Raw genomic sequence first — 27199 nt, 5'->3', positions numbered from 1 at the left:
AATCACGCCACAGGCGAACTTGTCATCTTTCCTCTTAACAGCGTCAGCCACATCCGTGCATTCCTGGCCCCTCCATCCCGGGGGCGAGGGAGAGAAGGCAGAGGGCAGCGATGACCCGGATGGCTGCAGGCAGGACTGCCAAGCCTCCAGTGGGCCCTGCCTGGGGCGGTCACGATCTTTCTGGCCTGTGCTGACCTGCCGTCTGGTGCCAGGTCAGGGATGATTAATGTGACTTCCTGCCCCCTCGCTGGTGTGCAAATGCTGCGGGAGCAAGTCCTGAGCCTTTGAAGACTGCTGTTCCCACCGTGTTGTACATGCAGTAAACAAGTGCTCAATTAACGCTCCTGGGGAGGACAGAGCCACGGGGAGGCTCTGCGGAGGGGAGGCCCAGACGTGACTCAGGAAGGAGAAGAAACAGCTCAGGCATCATGTCTTTCTTTTCGGTCTTCAGCCGTCCCAAGTAAAAGGGACCAGCAGGACTACGTTTTGTAACTACCCGACTGCGATTAGTGTGTGACCCAAATGTTTGTCCCTATTAAGAGCTTTAACCCCGAGGAAGGGTGCAGGGTAGGGGCCAGCTGTGCACAAAGCAAATAAAACGTCACCCACCCTCTGCCATTTTCTGAGCTGATGCAACAGACTCTCGGGTGGAAATTTCCCAGTTGTGAAAACTTCTGAGACCTGTTATAATTTGGGTCTGATCTACCTCAGCTTCATCACAGAGTACCTTAATTAAATTAGTAAATAGCTGGAAGGTTCTGGAAGTTGCTTGTGGTCTCCGAGCTGTGTGGATGGGCAAGATAATGGAAGCATCTAGAAGGTGGCATCCTTCCCCATGAATGCCTGGCATGCCATCTCTAGAGACTTTGTTGTTGATGGTTTACTTCTCCCGTTTCTCTTAGTTCCCTCTTCAATCTCTAGGCCTTATGTCTCACTGCTGGAACTCTTGTCTCGCTCTCCAAGTCTCGGCTTACCACTTCCTCAGAGAACCCCTCTGCAACGTCCATTTTCTCTATCACATACTGTCTCTTCTCTGTGCTGCCAGTTGTGTCTTTTATCACTCTTTCCTCAAATTCTGGCACTTGTTTGATATTTGTTGAATGAATAAATGGTTTTAACCAAAGCAGGACTAGATTGTTCTAGACTGGAAGACGTGTGATGCTTTCCATCCACCTAGCCTGGAGGAAGTGGCTGCCAGATGCCTGTGTTGCTTTGCAGTGTGCCCAACCCAGGGCCATTGGAGTCACGTCAAGAGGAAGTTCCATCGGCTCCCCACTTGCCCCACATCTGTGTTCCAGCTGTGATAACTTCACTCTGTCCCTTTTGGAGGGAAGTGTGTAGATGAGAGTGCCCTGGGGTTGGAAGTTGAACTGTACGTTAATGATGAAAAACACATTTATTGAGCATTTACTACGTGCCAGCCACCAAGTGCCACGGACCAGCACAGCTGTGAACGATGAGGCTGTCTCAGGGTTGAGAGAAGCGTGTAGGGTGGTCAGGGAGTCGGCGAAAGCACGCTGGTTCCTTGCCCAGCCGGACCTAGGGACCGTGGCGAAAGCCATTAGCCCTAAAGGTCACTGCAGGGGGAGGTGCAGCCACCAAGCTATCTGTGTAACATAGGCCATCTTGTTTAATTCTCAGGAGGAGTAGATCATCTATTATTCTTATTTTTGCAAGTGAGGAAACTGAGGCACAGAGAAAATTAGATGCCTACCCAAGTTCCTGCAATTCAGGGATGAGAGGACTAGAACTTGGATGCAGATGTTTGATGCCAAAGCTTCTGCAGGCATAGCCATTCTGCTGTTCCCCCTCTAGGCTGGCAGCAGCTCAGAATCGCCGGCTGCAGCAATTCTGGAAGAACAGATCACAGAGGAAGAAGAGACACCTCCGAGGACGAACAGATCACAGAGGACATCTCTTTGGTCCATTGCCTTCGCCGTTGAGGTGAAAATGTAAGCCTGAAGTTTCCAGCCACTGATCATTTGCAGAGAGGGTGCTGCAGTTTTGCAGTTGGACTCGCATGTGCAGCTTACCCAGGGAAGGAGACGCCAGCCCCAAATCATTTTTGGCAAATGCACTTAGCCCTTTGACCACAGGGTAAAGGAACCCCTTCTCTGGGGTAACCTGAGTAAGTGCACTTAGTGCTTGGCCCCAAAAGACACTTTGAGGATGGACTCCCGCGCGCCATGCCTTCTGACTTACGGTTCATGTCAAGCACCTCATAGCCCAGCAGTCAGCTCGCGCCCCGCCGGCCCCTGCGCTTTGTGGGGCACGCAGCACGCAGCCCGGGAGGCAGACTCGGGATAACGTGGGGAAAGCAGCAGGACGAGGTTTCCACCTCCACGGTACAAGTTTTGGACGAACGTCACAAGCCCTTTCTCCCCACTCTCCTGCACCTTCCCCCCCGAGTTCATCAACTCCCATAGTTCCTTAGGTTGGAAAAGGTTTGAGAGTAAGGGGGGTGCCCTGGAAGGGATGCATTTCACATCCCCGTGCTGTTTTTGTAGCTGCCACATGTGGCCCCGTGTTAAGTAGCTGAACCCTTGTGCTGCTGGCAGTGGGACTGGGCCCTCGCCTCCTACGGGGCGCCTCCTGACTTCAAAAAGCCTTCCACAGGGTCTCAGAGGGGAGGAAATGCAGGAGGGGGTCGCACTTCTGCGGCCTGAATTCAGTTTCCATCTTCATGCTTCCGGGTAATGGAGCCAGGCAGGGGAGGGGAGGGTGGAGGAGTGTGAGGGCTTCCTGATAAAACCCTGGGAATCCTGATATTTGAAAGCGAGATGGCGCTCTCCACGAACACCTAAGTGTGTTTTTTTTTTAAGCCATAGTGAAATGTAATTTCAGTGGGGAAGGTTCACATTCAGACATGCAAGGTACATGCTGTCAGTTAAGGATTATTCATAAAAGCATTTTGTGGGAAAAAGGCAGCTCTGGTAGCAGGCAAGGCCACCCCAAGAAGGGACACTGCAGGGTGACAGCCTCACAGTGAGTGGCTGGGAAGCACGGACGCAGCTGGAGGGCCTCTCTGTTCTGGGAAGTCTTCGTGGTGGTCCAGTGTTTGGATTTTGTTCATTTGCCTCTTACAGTTTCTCAAACTTTGCAGCAGTCTTTAAAATCTTCCAAACAAGGCCTCCCTGGTGGTCTAGGGGTTAAGTCTCAATGCTAGCACCACAGCGGCCTGAGTTTGCTCCCTGGCCAGGGAGCTACCTCCATGGCATGGCAGACCTCTCCTGTCTCGCCCGTTGCTCTCCTCAGCAGTGTATTTCATCAGTCTGCCTGTTCTGCTCCCTGCTCTGTTTCTGGTGAATCCTTTCACCCCCTGCACCTCTGGACTGCACCCCAGTTCTTGTATGCATAAATAAATGTTTAAAAAAATAAGATCTTCTGAAACTTTTTCTATGTGAAAACAAACCAGCGGAATCTGTATTCTCTCCTGCTTTCTATTTTGAATGAAAATTTTAAGTAATATAATAATGGACTTTTTTTTAAAGTCTGCAAACATGAGGCAGCCTCTAAGTTACTGCAGGAGCCACTTTATTCCAGCTGATTTAATAGAAACATTATCATACTTTGTTAGATTAAATGAACTGATTTTCCTTTTTTTTTATCTCTTCATCTTTTAGTTATAATTTTTTTTTTAAATGAAGTACCATTGCTTTACATCCCAGTTAATACTTTGGCAGTGTAGGACCTCTCCCCTCCCGTCACTGTAGCACTGCCACTTCCAAAGCACCCTCAGCCCCCCACAGCCCATTGTGCTCTTTACCCCCCACCCCTCCCCTGCCCACCCTGCCCCCAGCCTCAATTCTAAGTTCAACTTTCAAGGATCCGTTCTAATATTTGTCTTTCCACATGTCAGCCACTGATTTTTATTTTAAAATGCAGCCCTTCAACAGGATTTCCTGCACACCAGGGTGTGAAGGTGTGTAAGGAACTGTGATAGAGACCTTGGCATCACCTTTAGAATAAATGACTAACTTAGAACATGAAAAACCCCTGTTTTCCTCGTGTAATGACGCACTCTGAGATTTGAAGACAACTTGGTTGTGATGATTTGGGGTGTGGTATTGGGGGGACTCCAGCTCCCCTGAGCTTAACCTGAGTTAGTCTGTCTGTCCTGTATGTATCTGTCTCTCTCTCCCTTCTAAGCCCATGGGGAGGCCAGTGGTAGCAGTTGAGCTGGAGATTTCTCAGTGTGAAACTAATTGGCCCATTTGGGGCTTATACCCAGATTCTTAGACTTCTTAGCACCTCTCTTTGGACAACTGGGCTTGCCACTTTAGATGCAAATGCTAATTGTTAATCATTAGGAATGGTCTTCCCCAGTGGGGTCACAGAGAGAAGGGAGTCTCCGCATCAGCACCTACACCCCAGCTCTTGCATGCAAAAATAAATAATTTTTTTTTTAAAGGCCCATTGAAATTTCTGATTCTTTTCTAAGGAGGTGTTTGCAGCAAGCTTGTTCTTGCAACATCTGTCACTTACCAGCTGTGTGACCTCTGGCAGTGCCCTCACCTCACTGCCTTGTTTTTCTTGTCTATAAAATGGGGATGTTAATAGCATTTACCTTAGAGGGCTGCTGCGAGGAGGATGCAAAAGAATTGATGTAAATCCTGCGCGGGCCATGTGGGACCCTCCTCCGGTAGCCGGGGAGCAGCTGGGGATCAAACCGGCGCTGCAGAGGCTGTGGGCAGCTTTGCAACCCAGCGCTCAACCACTGCGCCACCGGGGAGGCCCATCTGTTTTTTTTTTTTTTAAGATTTATTTTATTTTATTTATGCATACAAGAGCTTGGTTGCAGAGATCACATGCTCTGCTTTTTCCAACATATAGATGGTTCAACTTGAGCCACCCATGTACAAGGAGCCATCTTGTCGCTTGGGAATTCACAGGGAGCTGAGTGGGGTGAGGAAGGAGTTAGAGCCCTCAATCGGAGAAATCACCTCAAGGTCCATGTCAGCCTTGACTTCGAAGATTGGAATCCCTAAAGGGTGTCTGTGTGACTCCAAAGGGTCTTATATCAGTTACATGGTGGGGCCGGGGGGATTATGCCAGGTTCGTACAGTGTCATTCACAAAGCTTTCTCCATTTATACTGGATGTTCATCAATGTCTTCATTCATTCATTGGTCATTTTTAATGTTTCCAGGTGGTGAAAGAAGAAAGATCAGTAACACCAGTTACCCGGCCAGCAGGATGCAACCGTCTTGATGGTGAATCAAGCAAGTGAACAGTTATGTGCAGCTGGTAGAAGCTGCGCTTTCTACAGACGAGCATGGAATGCCGTAAAATCGCCAAAGCAAACCCCTGATTGGATTGAGCATGCGTGAAGCAGGAAGGTCCTAGCAGCCCCAGCCAGTGTCTTCAAGCCGAGTTAATTCAGGTAAAGAGCTGTGTGTAAAATTACAAAGTTGGTCTCATTCTGACCTTGACATCTCCTTGGACAAGGGGTCACTTAAACTCAGGACCTCGACCCCATCCCACATATGGCTCGGTCTCAGCGGTTCTGCAACACACTGAAATAGACTCAGAATTTTGTGTGCAGATAAGTTTTCCGATCATACTTTAACCAAATTGTCTGTTTTCCGATCATACTTTAACCAAATTGTCGGACTTCCAAAAATGTTAGCACCATTGCTCCAGAGAAACAACAGTTCTCTGGCAAGTCTAGAAATTTGTCTGTAGAAATTTGATGATGAAGATGAGCTCACCGAGAATGATTTTACTTCAAAGAATTTCCCCCAATATTATTCCATCTGGGACTTAAACAGAATGGCTTATAGTTGCAATGCCAAAGCATTCCCGTACTCACACACACACACACAAACACACTTCTAGAAGGTCCAATAGATAAACGTATTATTTAAATTAAAAGACTTCCTCACTCTTATCCCAAAGTTAAACACCATCAGCTGATTCTTAAATTTTCTGGGGGAAAAATATGAAGGGCCTATCAGTGTATATGTAGTTTTATTTAATCAGAAAGGATCAAGTTGTACATTATGCTCTGTCCTTTGCTGGTAGTGCAGCTGGTGGAAACTGCACTTTCTAGAGACGAGCATGGAACGCTGTAAATGCAGTTATCTCTTAGTAACTGGTGCCTCCCAGACACCGCTCTGGATCAGCACATGCTGGTCTCACGGATTCCCTGTTTGGTGTCCGGGTCTCCCCTTGTTGGGTGGCCCTGTCATGGGGGCCCATCCAGCCTTCCGGTGTGAGTCTCCTTGAGGTTGCTTCTAGATGTCCAGTGTTGCAAACAACACAGCTCTGTGCATCTTATCCATCTAGATTAAGGTGTTTTTTCTTGCATTAAATTCCTAGCAGTGGAGTCATTTCATTGGGTTAAAGGGCTTGGGCATTCACAGTGTTGCTAGCTATCAACAAATTGCCCTTCTAACCCGCCGAACAGTGCAGCCTCACCTACAGGGGTGAGAGCGTCTATTCCTGCACACACTTGGTATTATCAAACATTTTCCTTTAAGAAATACTGTTGCACAGCTGCTTGGTGTATTTAAATCTATCAAAAGCCAGAAAAATTGTGAAGTTTGCACTAGATATCAAGAGCCCTTCCAAGTCTAAAGAAGACCTACAAAAACTAGTAACCCCAAAACCTAAAGCGATGCATGAGCGGTGGTGCTGACCTAGGTCTTTCCCACGCTTTCATATTTGTCCCATCAGCGTAGCAACCTGACAATTGGCACTGCATCAACACAGGAGTTTTTAAAATGTATTATTGCCTTAAAACTCCTATGATTCACTATTTACATGAGTTTTTAAAATCCAGGCTGGATGGGCCTGTGACTGTTTAGGGTCAATGAAAAGTGGGCTGGTGGGGGTAGGGGGGAGGTATGAGTCTCCCTAGAAGGCTTGGTGAGCTCAAGGACACTTAGCTCTGCAGGGGAGGAGAGGAACAGAAGGCATTTGACCAAAGACGTGAAATTTCTTTGAGGTCGCTTTAAATAACTTATGATAGAATTTTAGACTTTTTGTAGAACATGGATCAATCATACTTGTAAGTTTTACAGCTGTCAAACTTAAACTATCAAGGAAAACTCGTTCATCTATATTACAGAGCCTCTTAAAGCCGCGACATGCATACGAATCACCTGGGGATCTTGTTAGAATGCAAATTCTGATGAGGTGGGAGGCTCGGGCAGGACTGAGAGTCTGCATTTCTAAGAAGCTGCACAGTCCCACACTCGCCAGCTCGAAAATTCACATTTCCCCCAGATGCCTGCTTCCTTTTTCCTTCCTTCTTTTACTTGGGCCCACGATCTGATAGTATTTATATGTGCGTATATCCTGCTTCATAATATATTCTTAGACGTCTGCTTTCTAGAACATTAATTGAGAAATAGGCCATTGTTACAGAAACCACAGTGTACTTTATGGGAAACCGTTGGGCACAAAGGCAAAATCATTGACAAATTGATACTTTCTTGCTTGGTCACGCCTGATTTAAGAAAATGAACCCCAAATAGGCTATGTGAATTGGAAATTGACTTCAACCACATTGAAATTGTCCTCCCTTAAAATATTAGCAGCTGAGTGTGTAAACCCATATTTATTTTCTAATCAAAGTTTTGCGGTAAATGGTTTATAAATGAAAGAAACGAGGGAAGAATGCTTCAAATGTTTCTAGTAATAGAAATGGAAATAAGATATATTATTTCTGCAAATGGCAGACACCGGTCTTCGCGAAAAGCCATTCTGCTCTGGGAAGAGGAAATCCTATGAAAAGCTGACGACTGCATGGAAGTCCACGGCCAGCTCATCTCTGCCAACGATCGCCATAAATATTTCTCTGTGGAAAAAAGTGGAAGATGCAGCTACATGAAGGGAGACTCTATTAACAGCAGAATCGCAGAGAGAGGACCCCTTCAAGAAAAAACTTCCAAAATTCCATTATCTTAACTGTCACTCGCCACTGGCAGTTGTCTTGGGGGGGGGTGTTTTCATGAATTACCCGAGCTGTTTGTTTTCCCTGTATCAGTCATCACCCTGTCAGCCGGGCCATTCATAACAACTTTTGGCAGCTCATCAGGGGACTTCAGAGCTTGAATAGGGCCCTATCAACTCTCACACCTCATTGTGTGAAACTGTTTACCAGCATTGCCTTTTTCTGTAAATATTACAAGCAGAGCCCTGAAAGGAGAGACGTGTGAAAACAAAATGGCTTGAGCCCGTAGTGGGCCTAGGGCCCGGGGCAGAGGCCTTGCAAGGCCTGAGCTTTGTCGCTTCCGGCGGAAGGGGCCTGGGCGTTGTTCCCGAGCCTAAGTATGCTGGTTAATTAGACAGTATTTAATTTGACTTTACACGTGTGTCAGTGATGAAAGTGGGGTTTGTAATTAGGGAGCAAGGTCGACTTTCTGTCACAACTCTGCTCCCTTAGTCTAATTTAATGCACATTTTCCCCCGGGTCCTGTCACTCTGGAAGGGCTGTTGGCCCTCACTGTCTTTAAATCGTGACTAGGAACTCGGTGGCCCAAATTATAACAACAACAGCAAATGGACTCAGTCTCCCCGACGGAAGGACGTGAAGCGTCTGCCAGATTTGCCCATCAGAAATCATTTTCTGTTTGCAATGAATGTCAACAATTCTCTCCGAAAACCATTATCACCAACTTGCAAATGGGGGTGATTTTACCCCCTTTGCTCTTTATTTCGACTGAAGTTGTATGTGCCTAGATTTTTAAGTGTAGAATGGTTTTAAGTTTTGTGTAGAAGAATAGTTTCGTGTGATTCCTTCCCCAGGCAACTGGAGCTCTGGCGGCAGATTATTGAGAAAATAATTTCACAGTGAGAAATTATTTTTTTGCTTTGCTTCCTTTTGCTTGTTATAGAAATGGAATCATATTACTGTGAATTGCTACTTTCACCTACCATTAAGGTGTTTGTTTTTTGTTTTTTTTTTTTAAGAAAACACCCTTTTAAAAATCAAAGTATTATTTATATATAATGACGTACGCAGATTTTCAAGGTACAGTTTAAAGGAGTTTTTAACAAACGAATGCATCAGGTAACCAGTCAAAGTGCAGGATGTTTCCATTCTCCCAGAATTTTCCCTCCACGAATGATCACTTTTCTGTCCATCCATCCATCCAAACATCCATCCATCTCTCCATCCTTCCGTTCAGCCTCATCTTCTTTCTATCATCAGAGGTTATTAGATTTTACCTTCCTACATGTTGTCATGCAGTCGTTGTTTTTTTATGTCTGAATTCTTTGGCTTAAAACGATGTCTTTGAGATTGATGCAAAAATGTATTCCTTTGAACTACCAAGAGTGTTCCACGACACGACTGTTTTACCACTTACAAATTCACTTGTTTATGGTCATTTAGTTGTTTCCAGATTTGGGCAATTAACTTTTCCTCTTGCTATTGATTTGTTGTTCTTGTATATTCTAGATAACAAGGTCTTTGTCATAAATAGAATTTTCAAATATTTCTTTTGGTCTGTGACTTCTCTTCGTTTTTCTTAATGGTGTTTGGTAAACAGAAATGTAAAATTTTTGATTATGTCCAATTTATATTTTCATGACTGTTGCTTTTTGTGTCCTTTCATAGAAACTTTGCCAGCTACAAGAGCTGTGGATACTCATGTGTCGTCTTTTAGAAAACAAGACTTTATAGTTTCAGATTTTACTTTAAGGCCTCCTATCTCAACTGTCTCCATCTAATTTTTGTATATGTTGCAAGGTAGAGGTCAAGGTTCTTTTCTTATTTTTACTAATATGGATCCCCAAATTGTTCTAGTGTTGTTTGTTGCAAATTTTTCCGTACTCCACTAGACGTGTGTGTATGTGTGTGTGCAATGCGCTCAGTCCCCTTTGTTGAAAATAATTTGACCACTCATATGTGAATCTTTTTCAGGACTTTATTCTGTTTTATTTATTTGTCTATATAAATAACACAGTGTCTTAATTATTGTTATTTTACAGTAAGTCTTGAAAGCAGGAAGTATCAGTCTCCCAAATTTGTTTTTCTTTCTAAAGTTATTTTGACTCTTCTTTATCTTTTGCATTTGCATATACATGTTACAATCAGCTTGTTAATTTGTACTTAAAGCCTATAACTTTGAGTGGGATTATACTAAATCTACAGGGCAAATACTTTACTAATATTATTTTACTTTACTAATATTAATTCTTTACTAATATTACTAATATTAATTCTTTACTAATATTAAAGATACTTTACTAATATTAATTCTTCCAACCTACAGGTATTTTATGTGGTTTTTATTTAATTTTTCTGCAATATGTCATGTTTTTCAGAATGCAATTCTCACATGTATTTATTTTTGAGTAACTTATGCTTTTTCTATGATTGTTAATGAATTGCTTTTAAATATCACTTTGTAATTGTTTGATGGTAAAAAAATCAAAATCCAATTAAAATGTGTATATGGACCTTGATTCCTGTGACTTGGTTAAATTCATTTTTCAGTCCTAGTAGGTTTGAGCAGCTCCCTTAGGATATATACAATCATGTCATCCTTAAGAAAGACAACTTTGCTGCTTTTTCACTTTTATGTCTTTTTTTATTCATACATTGCTGTACTAGCTAAAATCTCCAATCCATCGTTACACAGATGTGGAGTGGACATCTAGTTCCAGAACTCAGAGGCATTCAATAGCTCCCCTCAAGTATGACTTTAATTGTTGGGTTTTGTATATACTCATTATCAGGCTGATAAGATTTCTTTTTCTGATTATATGAGAGGTTGCTTTTTCATGCTTGGTTGTGAACTTTTGTGAAAAATGTTTTTGCATCACTTAAGATGTTCATTATTTTTTCTTTGATTCTGTTAATGTGATGAAATTGTAACTATTGATTTTCTCGTGAGAGACCAACCTGGCAATCCTGCCTGAACCCTTATTAACATGTATCTTTTTTATATACTGCTGAATTTGAATTTTAAAATATTTTTTATTTATTTTATCCATCCATCCATCCAGTCAGCCATCTTCTTTCTATCATTAGGGGTTATTCGATTTATGCAGAATATTAATGTATACATTTCTTGTTAATGTCTTTGTCAGGTTTGGGTGTTTAGGGTTATGCTGGCCTCATCTTCACAAAACAAATTGAAAAATATTTCCTTCTTCTGTGAGACTGGTGTTAGTTTCTTCTTTAAAACTTTGATAGCATCTATGAGTACAACCGTCTGGGCCTAGGCATTTTGTTGAAAGTTTTTAATTATGAATCTGATTTTGAAAATAGATGTAACGCTATCTGAATTTTTCTCTTTTTTCTTGTGTTAATTTTGGTAACATGCACTTTTCAAATGCACTTTTTTGTCCACTTGTTCTTGCTCTGAGCTGTTGCCTTTCTAGGTACATAATCACTAATACTTTTGTCTTGGAGAACTGTATATCCTTTCTCACAATGGAATACCCTCTTATCACCAGGAATATTTCTCGCCTGAAGCATACTTTGATAGTGATAGAGCTAGTTCAGCTTCTTCTTTTTTTAATCCTTTTATATTTAACCTCTCTCTGTCTTTATACTTAAGGTGATATTTTAGTTGTCAACATACAGTTAAGTATTGTTTTTTATGTAATTTAATAATCTTTTAAATTAGTGTGACTTACATTTAATGTGATTATTGATATGGCTGAATTAAAATCTGCCATCTAGCCAGCTGCTTTCTATTATTCCATTTGTTGTTTCTTTTTCCTCCTTTTTGATTAATTGAGCATTTTTTTTATGAATCAATGTTATTTCTCTGTTGGATTATCATGTATAACTCTTTTAAAAAATATTAGTAGTTACCTTAGGACTTGCCATGTACATCTTATGTAATCCAAATTTACTTTCAAATAATATTCTGTTTCATGTCTAGTATATAAGAACAGCACAACTTTAATTTCTCCCTCCTAGTCTCATTCTATTGTTGTCATGGATTTATTTTTATATGCCCTATAAATATATATTACTACTATTTTTGCTTATCTTTCAGAAGAAGCAAAAATAATAAAAAATGAGTTTTGAACTTTATACCGGTTATTATTTCATTTCTTAGGCTCTTTATTTGTATAGATTCAGTTTTCTATTGGCTACTACATTCCTTCTGCCTGAAGTATTGTCTTTAACCTCACTGATCATGTGGGTCTGTTGGCATGAATTTACTCTTTTTTTTGGTTGTTTTTGGTTCAGGAATGTGTTTTTTCTCCCTTTTTTAAAAAAGATTGTTTGGCTAGATGTAGGATTCTGACTTTAAAGGTTTTTATTATTGTTCACCAATAGGGGTTCATTCTATTATCTTCTGACTTACATAGTTTCTGATGAGAAGTCTTCTGTAATTCTTTTCCTTGACTGTTAGTCCTTAGTATGGAGTACGTCTTGTTTTATTGGCTTCCTTCCTTATTTTCTATCTGTCTCTGGTTCCAGCAGTTTGAAATGTTATGCCTATGATGTGTGCTTCTTTGGGGAGGGCAATATTTATTTTTTTTGGTGTTCTTTGAGTGTCTTGGAATTTTTTAGCATCCAGCATTTGGTTAAAATTTTATGTATTATTTCTCCTTCTCTTTGCTTCCTCTGGTGCTGATCACACATAGATTAGATCTTTTGATATTTTCTGATATTGTCTCATGTCTCTTGGCTATGCTTTGAGCATAGCCACACTCCACCCTTGCCCATCATTTTGCACTCAATGCCAGAACTATTATAAATCCAGGGCCAGATATGGGGGGGGGGGGTCGGACAGAAGGTATGTTATTGATGTTGTCTTTTTCTCTTATTCTCCAATTCCTTGTGGGTTTATTCCTTAAAAAAAAAAATATTTTTTTCTATTTACCTGGAAGTTAAATTTGAATTTGATTATTCAGTTATACTCAGATGGTGATAAGGATGAAATTAGGTGGTGAAAAGGACTATTCCTATGATCTTTGAAGCAATAGATTTTCTAATTTTAAAAGACTTTTGCATTTTCAAAAATAAGAGAAAAATTCACACTAATCATAGTTTACATTTGTTCTGTCCTTCCATGTGCTAGTGTTGGAAAATGGTGCTCTTATATTATCGTATGTAATTTTCACAACACAGATACTCATATCATTCTCATATATACAGAGGGTAATAAACTGAGACACAGATTAAGTAATAGAGATGCAGCAATAGAAAATGACAGAACTTGGTTTCTTAATCACTATATTCTAATGTCAAACAAATAGGAAGATAATGGCTTTTAGATACTATCTTAGCTTTTGGTCTCTGAAATCCTTCATGTACTACTGTTACCTCTCTAGGAATCATAATCTGTTAATCAGCAAGCACACATTTAGTGCTTGTTATGTGCTCAGAATTGTTTTGTTCTCTGTGGAGGTGTAGAAAATACGGCAAGGCTATTTCCTTCAAGGAGTTTTTATCTCTCCAAAGAGAGTGCTCCTCAAGAAATAAGCCTTATTATACAGAGAGATGTCACCATTCAGAGAAAAGGAAAGTTTGGCTTGGCCTAGGTGCTCAGAAACCATGGTACATACATGAAAAACAATAATGTAACTTATTTGCTTAGCTTCTAGATTGCCTACACTGCTTCTCACCTCTCCTTTTTTTTTTAAATATTTTTTATATTAATTTTTTTTTATAGAGGCATGTTTATTTCTTTCTTTATTTGTTTTGTTTGTTTGTTCTGTTTATACAAGCACTGGGTACAGTCAGAAGCGCGGGAGGGTGAGAGAATTCACCAGAGCCAGAGCGGGGAGCAGAGCAGAGGGACCGAAGTACACTGCTGAGGGGAGCAGCGGGCGGCAGGAGAGGTCTGCGCGCCATGTGGGACCCTCCTCAGGTGGCCGGGGAGCAGCCGGGGGATCGAACCGGTGCCTCAGAGGCTGCGGGCAGCTTCGTAACCCAGCGCTCAACCGCTGCGCCACCGGGGAGGCCCATCACCTCTCCTTTTGTACCCTAATCCTTCCCTGTTATACTGCTTATAAATAGAGTAAAACAGGAGGATTGTTTATAAGCTCAAAAAAAAAAATCAAATTCTTGGTTATAGCAATATATATAAGGTTACATATATATGCATATATGTAAAAAGTTATGTATATGATATAAAATGTAGTTACACATATACCTGATATAAAAAGTTTTATACATACACACAGATTTTATCCCAACTTTCTTCTTTGACCATTTTGATCAATACAAAATCTCAATAAAAGAAAGGAAAACTATGGCCTCCCTGGTGGCTCAGGGGTTAAGTCTCAGCACTGTCAAGTTATTCCAGCCACTGCAGCAGGAGTTTGATCCCCAGCCCACCAGGGAGCTACCCACATGGCACAGCAGACCTCCCCTGTCTCGCCCGCTGCTCCCCTCAGCAGTGTATTTCGGTAGATTTGCCTGTTCTGCTCCCCACTCTGGTAAATCCTCTCCCCACCCCAAGCCTCTGGCCTGTACCCCAGTTCTTGTATGCATAAATAAATAAAGCTTAAAAAAAAAAAAAGATTCCAAGTCATCAGCTCTCTGCTTATCTAGAGGGCCAGAGTTGCTCTTTGGAAGCACCGGCTGTGGTTATTCCCAACAAGGTTATTCCAGGAAGGTCCCAAAACTACTAAGCTACTAAGCAGAATGGATCTCAGAACAGATCATGGAACTCTAGAAGGTGTAACTGTACAGATGAGGTATTATTGATGGATGAGCCCTGATTATATAGTCCTTTTCATCTCTTAATTTATAACCTGGATGGTTACCTGGATTAAGTCCAACATTTCTAATTAATGCTCTGATTGTCTTTGTTTTGGATGGAAAAGAGGGAAGTATGTTGATACTTCGGTAGTAACACAGGAAATATGCCTGAAGTGGAATATTTTTCCCCTTTATGAATAACTTTAATCTTTACAGTTCTCCAAAGAATGTAATTATTGTATAGTTGGCGTCCTATTTGTATGGATTAGTGTTATCCTTTATCGGTTTCCAAGTAATAATTTGTTTCAGGAAGAACTCTCTCCAGAAGCCATTCATAAGATTATTGTCAAACTCCATAATGAAGCCAAACTGGTGAGGTGACGCACTCCAGCTAGCAGATGGGGACCGGTTGATCTCATCCCTCCTGGCTTCCTCACGGTGGAGATGATTGATTGATAGCATCATGGAGGCTCTGTTGTCGAGTCAGAGTTTCTCACTGGGGGAGCAGCAGTCAGACCCCAGCAGTAGTCCTCTCCCAAGCCCGTCTTGTGTATTTCCAAGGGTGTCAGTCTGTGGTCCTTGCACCAACTGAGCCTCTGATGAGACGATGGTGAACATGAAGGGTCATGGCCATTCTGCCACACTCTACAAATGACCCCATTTTGTTCCAACAACAGCAATTTGAAATGGCGAGAGTTAAAGTTTGCATATTTTGTAATAAACGCTTGGACTGATTATTTACTTTGTCTGAGATCATGCAGCTTTTAAATAGCAGAGGAGGGATTTGAACCTGGTTCTGTCTGCTCCCAACCCAGTGCTTCAGCCCACCCTCATCGACTCTACCAATATAATGGCTTCCCCATGGTAACCATTAGAGGTGGGAAAATGTGAGCCTGAGAGAATGTTTAAACATAAAATGAGGGGCCTCCCTGGTGGTGCAGGGGTTAAAGACACAGGCTGTCAGGCTATCAGCAGCCACTGCAGCAGGAGTTCGATCCCCCAGCCAGGGATCTACCCACATGGCGCAGCAGACCTCTCCTGTCTTGCCCGCTGCTCCCCTCAGCAGTGTATTTCAGTCAATCTGCCTGTTCTGCTCCCCACTCTGTCTGTGGTGAATCCTCTCATCCCTGCACCTCTGGCCTACACCCCAGTTCTTGTATGCAAAAAACAAACAAAACAAAAAGAAACTCCCAGAATCACACTGGAGTCTCCCTCCCCACTCAGCATGGCCTGACCACTCCTGCTGATGCCAAATCCCCTGACAGGGCCATCTCCTTGCACACAGGCCCCTCAACAAGCCCTTACGTTTCTTCTTTGAATTCATGTAGAAATAAACCCAGCTCTTTAAGGACCCAGGCCGAGTCATATGGCAAGAGATCAGGGGAAGGGTGAAAAATGGGGTCCATTAATGCATTAAAAATGGGGTCCATTAATGGGGTCCATTAACCCCTGCACTACCAGGGAGGCCCCTCTTTTATGTTTAAATGTTCTCTCAGCCAACCACAGATGGGAAGCAAATGAGGAAGATATCAACAGAATATTCAAGAAATGAAGCAAAACGACAATTTTTAAAAATAGAGCCATTTGGTAAAATAGCTACTTTCCTTGAAAAAACAAAAGTGAGCCTGGCCTTTATGGCAAGGCCTTTGGGGGGAGATAGAATGAGGTTGGGGGCGGCGGGGAGCAGGTGCAGGGAGGAGAGGATAAAGTCTGTATGCAATACCCGGTCTTTCCAGCGGCCATCTCGGTGCCCTTAAACTCACACACCCCCTTCTACTTCATGCAAGCCCAGGAACTCCGGCGAGGCCTCACCAAAATAAGCAGAAATCACGGTGCAAATCCAGGGCTGCCCCTTCACCCACCTAAGTTGACTTTAGGGTAGAGACATTAGCACTGAGCTGCATCGGGGCCCATGGGGCCCCCATTCTCCGACTGGTGACGTAACTTCTCGGTGAAGAACTTGATTTTCCTCAAGTGTAACAATATTAATTATCAAGTCACTTTAAAACACGTGTGATGTATGTGTGCATTTATTTCACAGGAGTGGTATAAAGATTAAATACTTAATGAATCCATTTTTCATATCAAGGATATATTTGCCCTATGCCTAAATATATCTCTCCCTTCTGTTTCTCATGAGAAATATAGCTATCTTTATTATGTAATCAGTAATATATCATTCCTTCTAAGCGGGATCTAATTTTAGCAACATGATAAATGGCCCAGGAATGTATTCCACTGCCCTCTGCGGAAAGGAATATACATCAGACCTGCTCAGGTGTGTGTCATTATTTTCTGTTGGGAGCTCTCAGCTCCCCAAGTGACAACCTGGGTTTTTCTGGCGGAGAACCCCAAGTCCTGTCTCTGTTTTTCTGGTGGAGACCCCCAAGTCCTGTCTCTGTTTTTCTGGTGGAGAACCCCAAGTTCTGTCTCTGTTTTTCTGGCGGAGAACCCCAGACACGATAGAAAATCATGTGCCGACAATCACCAGGTTTGCTAGCTCCAGCGATGAGGCTCGGGGCTCTGTGTGCCTGGGTTAATTGCACTGGGTAGAAAATGACCGAGTGGTTTTTTTTTTCCTTCATCTATGTGCAGGACTATACTCTCAAGTTCCCAATAGCCATCTCCTCTTTTTTTCTGTTTTGTCTCTAAGTAGAGAAATTCCTTGAAAATGCAGGGCTCAGTTCTACTGGAAGTCTGAAAAATTAGAAACTTGGTTTTTCTTATACTTCCAAAAAGAAATCATCCATTTTCTTTCATGGCACCTCTAAGTCTTATAACTGCTTCTGCCCATTCATATAACCTGACATCTCCTAACATTTTAATCTTAAAATGATTTTGAATCCATTTTTAATTGATCTGTAAGAGAGTCAAAGCAGTCCCTAGCCCCCATTTTGCAGACAGGAAAACTGACACTCAGAGGGAGTCAGTGGCTGGCGTAAGCCCTGGGATATGGCCCTTTAAGGACTAACACTTAAAACTTCATCATATTTACTGTCTATGTTTAGTTTTAAAGACATTTATATAAGGTGGGAGATTAAAACCTAGAAATGATTGTTTTGTAACAACTGTTGATGTGAAACTCTGAAATTCTCCATGCAACTACTCTGTTGTTGATTTGAAGGTGTGCTTTTTTTCTCATCTTTATCTTTCTCAAACTGGGACAGATCTTATCATCAATGGGAATCGCAATTGATTGAGAGTGTTTTATCTTTCTTAGTGGTTGCTACATATCGATTTTTTTAAATGTCCCAAATCTTCAGTCCTCTCTGTTCCCATGACTTTGCAATGTCACTAAGTAACTCTCCTCCTTGACTGCTCAGGTCTGTTTCCCCTGGCCTTGCTAATGGGGTGGCCTCGTCTTTATTCCTGAAGAGGACACGGAGGTCCCCCACCATTACCCCTTGACCTTACCACTCCGACTGCCCTGATTCCAGATGCTCCTCACCTCTTTTCCTGAGGGCTGTTCTCTGACTGCCAAGTTCTGCTAATCCTGCTGTGATGGCTTAAAAATATGCCACAGATACATGGACACCCCTCCCTCCTCCTCTTCAGTGTAGGCCAGACCATAACTTGAGGGTGGAACCTGACAGAAATGACAGTGCGACTTCCAAGACAAGGCCTTGAAAGGTACCGTGGATCATGACGCATCATTGGGGTGATGTCTGGTCATGAGGACACTTAAATGGTCAAAAAGAGAGTTCTATGTGGGGGGGAGTTGAGGCTCCAGCCAAAAGCCAGGACTGACTGGCCAGCCCCAGTTGAGTCTTCAGATAAGTGAAGTCCTGCTGATTTCTTAATTGCGACTTCATGAAGGACCCTTTGTGGCTGATACTCCTTCCCCTGTCTAACTTCTTCGCATCCCTACTGGTGTTACCTTCACTTTCCATATCAATTACTTGCTCTCAGACCTCTGTCAGAATCTCCTTGTTGGGGGTTACAAATGAGGTCAATTCTATGTCACCACTTACAAAGCCCCATGCATTTTTGCTTTTAAAAAGTTTTCTCCATGGCTAACATTCAATACCGCCAACCTGAGCTGATGTAAGACAAAACTTTCTCCCACTTCATGCCTGTATAACTTTTAGTGAAATTCTACCTCCCTCAAAGTTAAAGTTAAAAACTCAAAACCAAGAAAAGAAATTCCTCAAATGCCAGAAACAAAAAGAATACTTGAGGTTATGGTGATAACAAGGTGAAGAGAACGAGGCCCTAGCGTTGGAAGCTTCAAATCTGAGCAGCATCATGTAGACCCAGGCTCACAGATGCAGATGCAGGAACTGGGCTAGAGGCATAAACTGGGGCCCTGAGGAGCTCATCTAACAGCCCCTGAATTGGAGGCCAGAAAAACTACCTGCTAGCTGAGGGGAATCTCCAGGAAGTTTGTAACTTTCTTGGACCATGAGGATAATAATGGGAATCACTCAGGAGTAAAAACAAAACAAAACTAAAATTGGTGACTCCAGGGCCTGAATTCCTCTCATTCATTTGCTATATGGACCCAAACTAATAATGTTTCCTAAATCTTGTCCAGCATTTGCAAACTTGTTTTCTCATATCCAAGAGGAGGAATTTACAGAAAGAAAGGAAACCACAGGAGGAAGCCAACCACAATGGAGTGGGACCACCAGATGGGACAAATGTGAGAATCTATAGCTCAAGAGCTGAGTAACAATCCAAAATGGACTTTAAAATGAGCATTTTAAACACTTCAAGACATGGAGAAAAGAATAGTAATCACAAACCAAGAACAAAACTATCTGAAAACAGACATATTTGGGGGTAGAGGAGAAATTCTAAAAATGAAAAATACAGTAATTTTAAATGAAAACCTAATTGACCAGTAGGACTGAAAAGTAGACATGGCTGGTGAGAGAATAAATGAATTGGAAGATGGATCAGGAGTGGTTACCCAGAAAATAATACAAAAATTATACAAAAATATAAACATTGATGAAACGAGAAGGTTAATATGTTATTAAGAGTCCCAAATGGGACCCTGGTGGTGCAGGGATTAAGTGTCAGTGCTATCAAGCTAGCATCAGCCACTGAGGTATAAGTTTGATCCCTGGCCAGAGAGCTGACCCTCATGGCGCAGCAGACCTCTCCTATCTCACCTGCTGCTCTCCTCAGCAGTGCATTTCAGTAGATTCGCCTGTTCTGCTACCCACTCTGTTCCTGGTGAATCCTCTCACCCCCTGCAGCTCTGGCCTAGACCCCAATTCTTGTATGCATAAATAAATAAAATAAATCTTTTTTTTTTAAAGAATTCCAAGTGGAAAAAAAAATAAACAGCAAAGAGATAATAGTCAAGAATTTCAATGATCTAAGACATGAGTCTTCAAATTAAGCAAGTGCAGATCTTATGGAGTATAAATAAAAACAAACCCACTATTAAACACAATATTTTAACTGCAGAATATCAACCTTGAAAGCTATCAGAGAGGAAAAACAAATTACCTACAAATGATTGACAATTTCACTGAGAACATACTCCTCCATAGCAATAGTTCTGTCAAGAACACAGATTATGTTATAAATATGCAGAAATAATGCATTTAAATTGCTGACAGAAAAACTGCTATTACAGAGTAAAAGTAAAATAAAGTCAATTTTAGAAATCAAAAGACTTATTTTTGGAAAGTCGTACTTTGTCAACTAGTATGTGAAGGTTTACTTTGGCAAGAAGTTTCATGAAGAATGGAAGAAACATTTAAAAAATGGATAAATGTGTTGGCGAATGTAAACAAACTCTTAAGTAAAATTAAACATTGAATCATTTTTGAGTGTTTAAAAGTAATGCAGAAGTAAATTTGCAAATAATAACTACATGGGAGAGTAGGTCAGAACTAAAACATATATGATATACCAGGAGGTAAGTGCTACTAATTTTAGAATCCAATTTATGTGCAAATGTTAATTTAGCAAAAACAACAGAAAAAATAGAAATGACATCTTTAACTTACCTACTGGTAAAAGAGACATGGGATATTATTGACCCACGTTAATAATATTGGATAGTAGTTACGATAATCATGATAGTAGTTTCTTCTCTGGACAGAGAGGAGGCGATTGTAACCAATCTAGGAGTGAGGTTGAGAGGCAAAGAAACTTAACTTTCTCTGAAATGTTCTACACTTCCAAAACTCTAAGAAAAAGAATTAGCACGTGCCTGGATCGCCTACTCCAGGCTTTCAGTGATTTTCAAGGCCCCCCGTAACCTGCCTCTTTCTTTCTGGCCAACTCAGCTCCCAACACACATTTCTACTTCCATCACATCAGTCTCCTCGTGTTTGTAAATCTGCTTGTTTTAGGATTCATGCTTTTGTTGGTCAAATCCTGCCAGTTCTTTTTTTTAACATAATTTTATTTTTTTTTTAAAGATTTATTTTATTTATACAAGAGCTGGGGTACAGGCCAGAGGCGCAGGAGGGTAAGAGGATTCACCAGAGAAAGAGTGGGGAACAGAACAGGCAGACTGACTGAAATACACTGTTGAGGGGAGCAACAGGCGAGGCAGGAGAGGTCTGCTTGCCATGTGGGTTGCTCCGAGGCTGGAACCTCCGAGGATTGAACCAGCACTGCAGAGGCTGCGGACAGCTTCACAGCGCTGCGCTCAACCCCCTGTGCCACCAGGGAGGCCCAAATTCTGCCAGTTCTTAAAGACCCTCTTTATGACCCAATATTGACAACCCAAATAAATAGAACTGTCTGTAACCATGACACAATCATATTCTGTTTAACTCTCTTATCTTTATGTAACTAACTTATATTTTATATAAGATGACCTATCTCCCTCCTTAATTATTTTGGTTTATTCAGTATATTTCCCTCAAAAGAGTATGCAGTTCCAGAGGCCAAGGACTGTGAAGTTTATCATAACCTGTCCTGGAATCCCTTGTGGCGTGTTCCATAGCTAAACACATAGTAAACTCTCAGAATATATTTGCTAAATTGAAAGCAATCCCACTGGTGGAAAGGCAGTACAGAAAATGAACAAAGGAAGTTTTGACCATTCTTTGTTGGATAAATTATACAAGTCATTCATTTCAAGGTTATTTATTAACCTCAGCAACGTAGACTGTATTTGAGATTCAGAAAAATTGGCTAAGAGCATTATGGGCTTTTGTGCCAGACAGGCCTACTTGTGGCATCATTTTGGCTGTGTTATTATTCAATACTATCTATTACAGTGGATGAATGAACTCGGGTGAATCTTAATTTTTTTCATGTGTGAAAAGGGAAAAATAGAGATTCCACACATAGCACCCAGCACAGCACATAGCACATAGTGAAAGTGTTCAGCAAATAGAACTGGGATTATTATCAGTTAAAATGTATGAACCCAAAGCCATGTATGAGACAGCCTAATTCTCCTCTTCCCCATTCCAGCCCACGACAGAACTGTACTTATCTGCCCTCTGGACACTAAGTGTGGTTAAAAAGGTGAACATAGGGGCTCCCTGGTGGCGCAGGGGGTTGAGCGCAGTGCTGTGAAGCTGTCCACAGCCTCTGCAGCGCAGGTTTAATCTCGGCTGGCCGGGGAGGGTTCCGCATGGTGCAGCAGACCTCTCCTGTCGTGCCCACTGCTCCCCTCAGCAGTGTGTTTCGTCAGTCTGCCTGTTCTGCTCCCTGCTCTGTCTCTGGTGAATCCTCTCACCCTCCCTCGAATCTGGCCTGTACCCCGGTTCTTGTATAAATAAATAAATATATCTTAAAAAAAAAAAAAGGCGAACATAAAGACGTGTGATTTCTTGCAGAATTTATAAATGCTACCGAGCAATACACCACCACTTCCCTTCCCTAAAAAATAGCTAAACATTAGTTTGGGGATGATGGAAGTGGGTGCTGAACTGAAGCGTCAGTCAGCCTGGATCCCTGAATAACCATGTGGAGCAGCCTCACCTGCAACAACAGTGACACATAAAATGAATGAGAAACAAAGAGATTTTGGAGTTTCTTTGTTTCTTCAGCAAAACCTAGCCCCTCCTGACTACTGTAAGACATTAAGTCACACTGTCTCCCCCTCGCCCCCCACAAAAGCTGCCTAAAGCCACTCCTTAGACACCACTTGCTTTTACTCAAAAATGCTTCTATCCAACTTGTGTCTGTGGTTTCCCATCCGACAGGGTGAGAAGGAAGAACTGGGGACTATCAAACGAGAAGTACAGAGAAGGCAAGAAACTGGAAAAGCTTTCTGGTCCTGGGTCATCCAGAGTAGGCAGAATTATCGACACTGGCTAAAAGCCCCCGGAGGCTTCCCTCTATGATAGTTGTGCTCATTCGGGTTATTACAGTTTCATTACATTTTGATTTTGCTTATTTATTTTATTTATTTTATTATGCACTTGTTTTTATTACCCTTCTTTTATGTTTACGGCCGTCCAAGCAGCTTTAAAAACGTAAAGGGTCACTGAATGCCCAGCTTCTCCCAGAGGCAGCAGGTTTAAGACCCATCTCTCTGGATGGGAGGAGGTGACTTTCGGCTCCTAGGCTCCCCGAGGTTTCTTGGTCAGAGGCAGCATCAGAGTTTCTGTCTGATTGTGTGTCTCTTCACCAGCATGCCCCCCCAATACCTCCCCCACCCGGTATTAGTAGAACACCCGAGGATGACCCTCAAGAAAGGCTAAATTCCGTTCCAGGAAAGTCGTTTGAAAAGACTGGGAAACACGTGTGACATTTTGGAAATTTTTCTATCAAAAAAAGAAAAAAAGATTCAATTTTAACAAGTGCTGGTGCTTCAAAGGGTACAAAGCCCGGGTTATCGGGAGAAGCCACATGTGGGAAGCAGCTCTGTCTCTCATACCCCTAGATGAATGAGACAGTCTTGAATTTCAATGATCTTATACGTGCAACAGGAGTGATAAATATAAATCTATTAAAGCCCTTTCATTTAGAACAAGGAATCTGTATGCTTTGACCATATAACTTTTTCCACTGCATCTTGCAAGCAGAAAAAATTTGCTTTCATTGATGAGTCACTTCCTCCCTTCTTTACAAGGCGAGGGGAAGAGCCAAAGGGGGTGGGGGAGAGCCAGAGGCAACATGCGCGCGCTGTGCTGTCCAAATGGTTGCCAGAGGGGCCTCAGGTTGCCATTTCATCTCTGTAGTTGTTTCCTTATGTGGAGGATCGCTGCCACACCTAGGGGTCTTCACGTGAATCAAAGAGCAGAGGAGGCCGGAATCCCGGGCCTAGAAATTTCCTTCATCCACAAGACTTTGCCAAGAGCATTTCTTGCTGGGTAAAGCCTTTCCTGCCTCATGCCACAACAGACTGCAGGGTGCCCCTCTCACCTGCCCTGGGAACCCAAGGGTCCCCGCACATCACAAGCAAGGTTTCCTTCCCAGTGGAAATTAGATTTTTGTTTTAATTTTGGTGCGAACATGCACCAGGGAACCGGACATCCTCATCGCAAAACTGCAAAACTGTAGTGTGATTGTTTGAACAGGGCCAGGGCAATTTTAGTTCTCTGGAGGGACTATTAAGAAGGTGGGGTCCCCCTCCCTGAGCTGAGCTTTGTCCCCCATCACTGCGGGTACAGGGTATTAACATACCTTCAGATAGGCCAGGAGAGGGGGGGGGGCTGCAAATGCTTACTATCAGGCTACTTCTGACAATTCCTAATGTAATCCATATACTACACATACATTCTAGTTACACAATTTATGAGGTATAACAAGGGGAGAGAAGTGAAGCTGGGCTATAATTGTGACTGATGTGAAACAGACATGTAGAATGAATGGCCTTACAACATTTTCTTTGAAGTTTGTTAAAAGCAGTAAAGTGATATTCACTATAAGTGAAACCTGCTGTTAGAGATACCCACTAGCTCGGGGAACATTTTCTTTTTCCTTTATTTCTTGCATTTTAATTTGCCACTTGAAGTTTCTTGAGAAGCGTGCTTTTGCCGTGTAATGAAAGAGAAAGGGAATAAAAATTATGAGCACCTACTATGTGCTCGTCGAGTGTCAGGTACTAGATAGCAGGTTGACTCAGGAGCTGGGTGCGGGGCCTGGCGCCCCGTGGGAAAGTGTTCCTTCTCTTTTCTTTTTAAATCAAAAGAAAATGACGATATGCTGATGTATTAGAAGTTTGTATCATGTAATTTAACATGAATACAATAATAATGAATATAATAATAAATCCCACCTGGATTATATTTGCCTTCTAATCCTGTTTTATGGAGGAAGGGACACGTGAAGGCAAAATACCAAAGGCTCACAGATTTTATAACCAGCCCCTCTGATATAAATTATCTCATTTAATTCTCCTAAGCCATTCTAAGAGATTGGAGTCCAGGCTGAACGAAGGCTTGGAAGACAAGAAATGTTGTTAAGGTCCTAAAATTAGGAACTGGTAGAATCAGATCTTAAACCAATTGTGTAACTTCTTCTACTGAAGAAGAGCCGAATGTCCTGGCAGTTCTGCATTGCGAAAGCTGCTACTAGAAATGAAAAATGTCACTTGTATATTTGGTACCAAAGGAGTGAATGGAAAATCAATTCCGAGGTCGGTATGCATTTTCCCATATAATATAGGAAGATGTCTAGAAATATATGTAACCCAGATGTCCCCAAGTTCACCAGCCTCCAGGTCAGGACTTCTACTTGATACCCAAATAAAAATAGAAGTCCCCCCCCCTGTAGGAAATCCAGGCCTTATCCTCTCCCTGTTTCCTTCCCCCACCTTCTCCAGGAGCCTCTGAGAGATCCTGTCCTTGCTCTTCTAGCCAGTCCTGCTTCGTGCTCCCACTCTGATCGGATTTGGAAAGTTGCTTTTTGGCAGGGGGCCACCACTTTCTCCTCTCACACGGATATATTCCCCTTCCTCTACTTGCCAGAGCACAGCTAAGATGTCTGCCTCGTTTGACTAAAGTCTTGGAGGTATCAGGACTACATCACGGATGGTGACACATGGCTAATTCCTCAGTTTCCCAGCTGTCCCTAATGCCCCGGACTAAAGAGATTCCCAGGAAAGTTCAATTGTAAAGCTGAGATGTTCCCAGGCAAACCTGAATAGTTGACTCATCCGACTAATGCCACAGGTGTCTCTTCTTAAGCCCACAGCCCTGACTTACCCTCACTGAGGCCTCTTCTTTGACACCCTACCCACTGGCCTACCTCAACTTGGCTAAGTTTGTCCCTAGGCCTGTCATCTCCCTAGGCCTGTTCTTACCTCTGATCCAGGCCCAACTTTGCTTGGCTTCAGAGAGAGGAAGAAATTTCTCCTCTAGTATAAAATTAATCTTCTTCCTTGCCTCAATCTGGTCAATACCTGCCCCTTGTTGGGACTTAGAAGTCATTACACTCTCATGGCCTGGACAAGACAAACCCAGAAGTCCATGGAATTTCCCCCAAACTCAGTGATCTGAGTATCTTAAATGATGCCATGTTGGAGTAACATTAAGAGTGCAACGTGGGTAATTCCAATGCAGTATAGTTGTCTCTGGGTCTGCTAGATCAAAGGGAGAGCAGGCCATCGCCACAATTTGCAATCTCTTGTGCGCCATGTTTAGGTTGGAACACAAACACATCTCCAGGGAAAGTTTTCATGTAAATATCAGTCTAAATTCCGATAGCAGAAGTGTCTCTGCCTCCCCAGGAGCACAGTTCTGTTCAAACACACCATACATGCACTGCCAAGTTCACACCAGGCATCTCAGTCCCTACCCTTCGGTCCCCACCTTGGTAACGGTTCAAATTCAGGGCGTGGCCAAGAGCAATGGGTGAGTGTCTGTCCTACTCGGGCTGCTGACTTAATAACCTGTACACACTATTGACTAGAACAAATTGACCCTCTCTGGAAAAAGGGATGTTCTTTCCCAGTTCTAAGTTTATCCAAGAACCCACCAACTCTAAATCCTACCCTCTGACTCTAAATGAAGATTATCCAGTTTTGAAAATTCAGTCCTACTGGTAAATATATTACGCATAGAATCAGAGATTACCAGGAGATTATAAAATTCCGACAATGTAGGTTGTAAGTTGACAATATTTATCATAGTTAAGAGGCCATTTTGGGCAAAAAGCATAAATTTAATATTTTTGTGAAGGGAAGACAAATCATGGAACTAAAATAAAATCAAGTTAAGAAGGCTGATGGCAGAGGGCTTCCTATGTAGTTGGCGAGGTTGTAGACAGCCGCCAGTAGAGCTTATAGCATTGACTTTACCGTATTTACTTTAAAAATAAATCCTGACCATTCCTTCTACCATATTATCACTAGGAACTGAAGTTTTCCAATCACTTGGAAAACTCTAAAGTTTTCTCATAAAGCTAAACATAGTCTTATCCTATGATTCAGCAACTCAACTCCTACCTATAAACCTAAGGAAATGAAACTTAGATTCATAAAAAGATGTATTCATTGTGGCTTTGTCCATAATAAACCCAAATTGAAAAAAGCCCAGGTGTCCATCCCTGGAAGGTGGGATGAGCAAGCCATGAGATGTTCATAGAATGAGATTCTGTTCAGCAATGAAAAGGGAAAACTTCAATGAATGAATCTCCAAAACATGAATGCATCTCAAAATCATTCTGAACAAAAGAAGTCAGGCAAAATAAACATGAC

Source organism: Talpa europaea (genome assembly GCF_964194135.1).
Source record: "Talpa europaea genome assembly, chromosome: 16".
In the NCBI taxonomy this organism is placed as follows: Eukaryota; Metazoa; Chordata; class Mammalia; order Eulipotyphla; family Talpidae; genus Talpa; species Talpa europaea.
Note: the sequence above shows the minus strand (reverse complement) of the source record.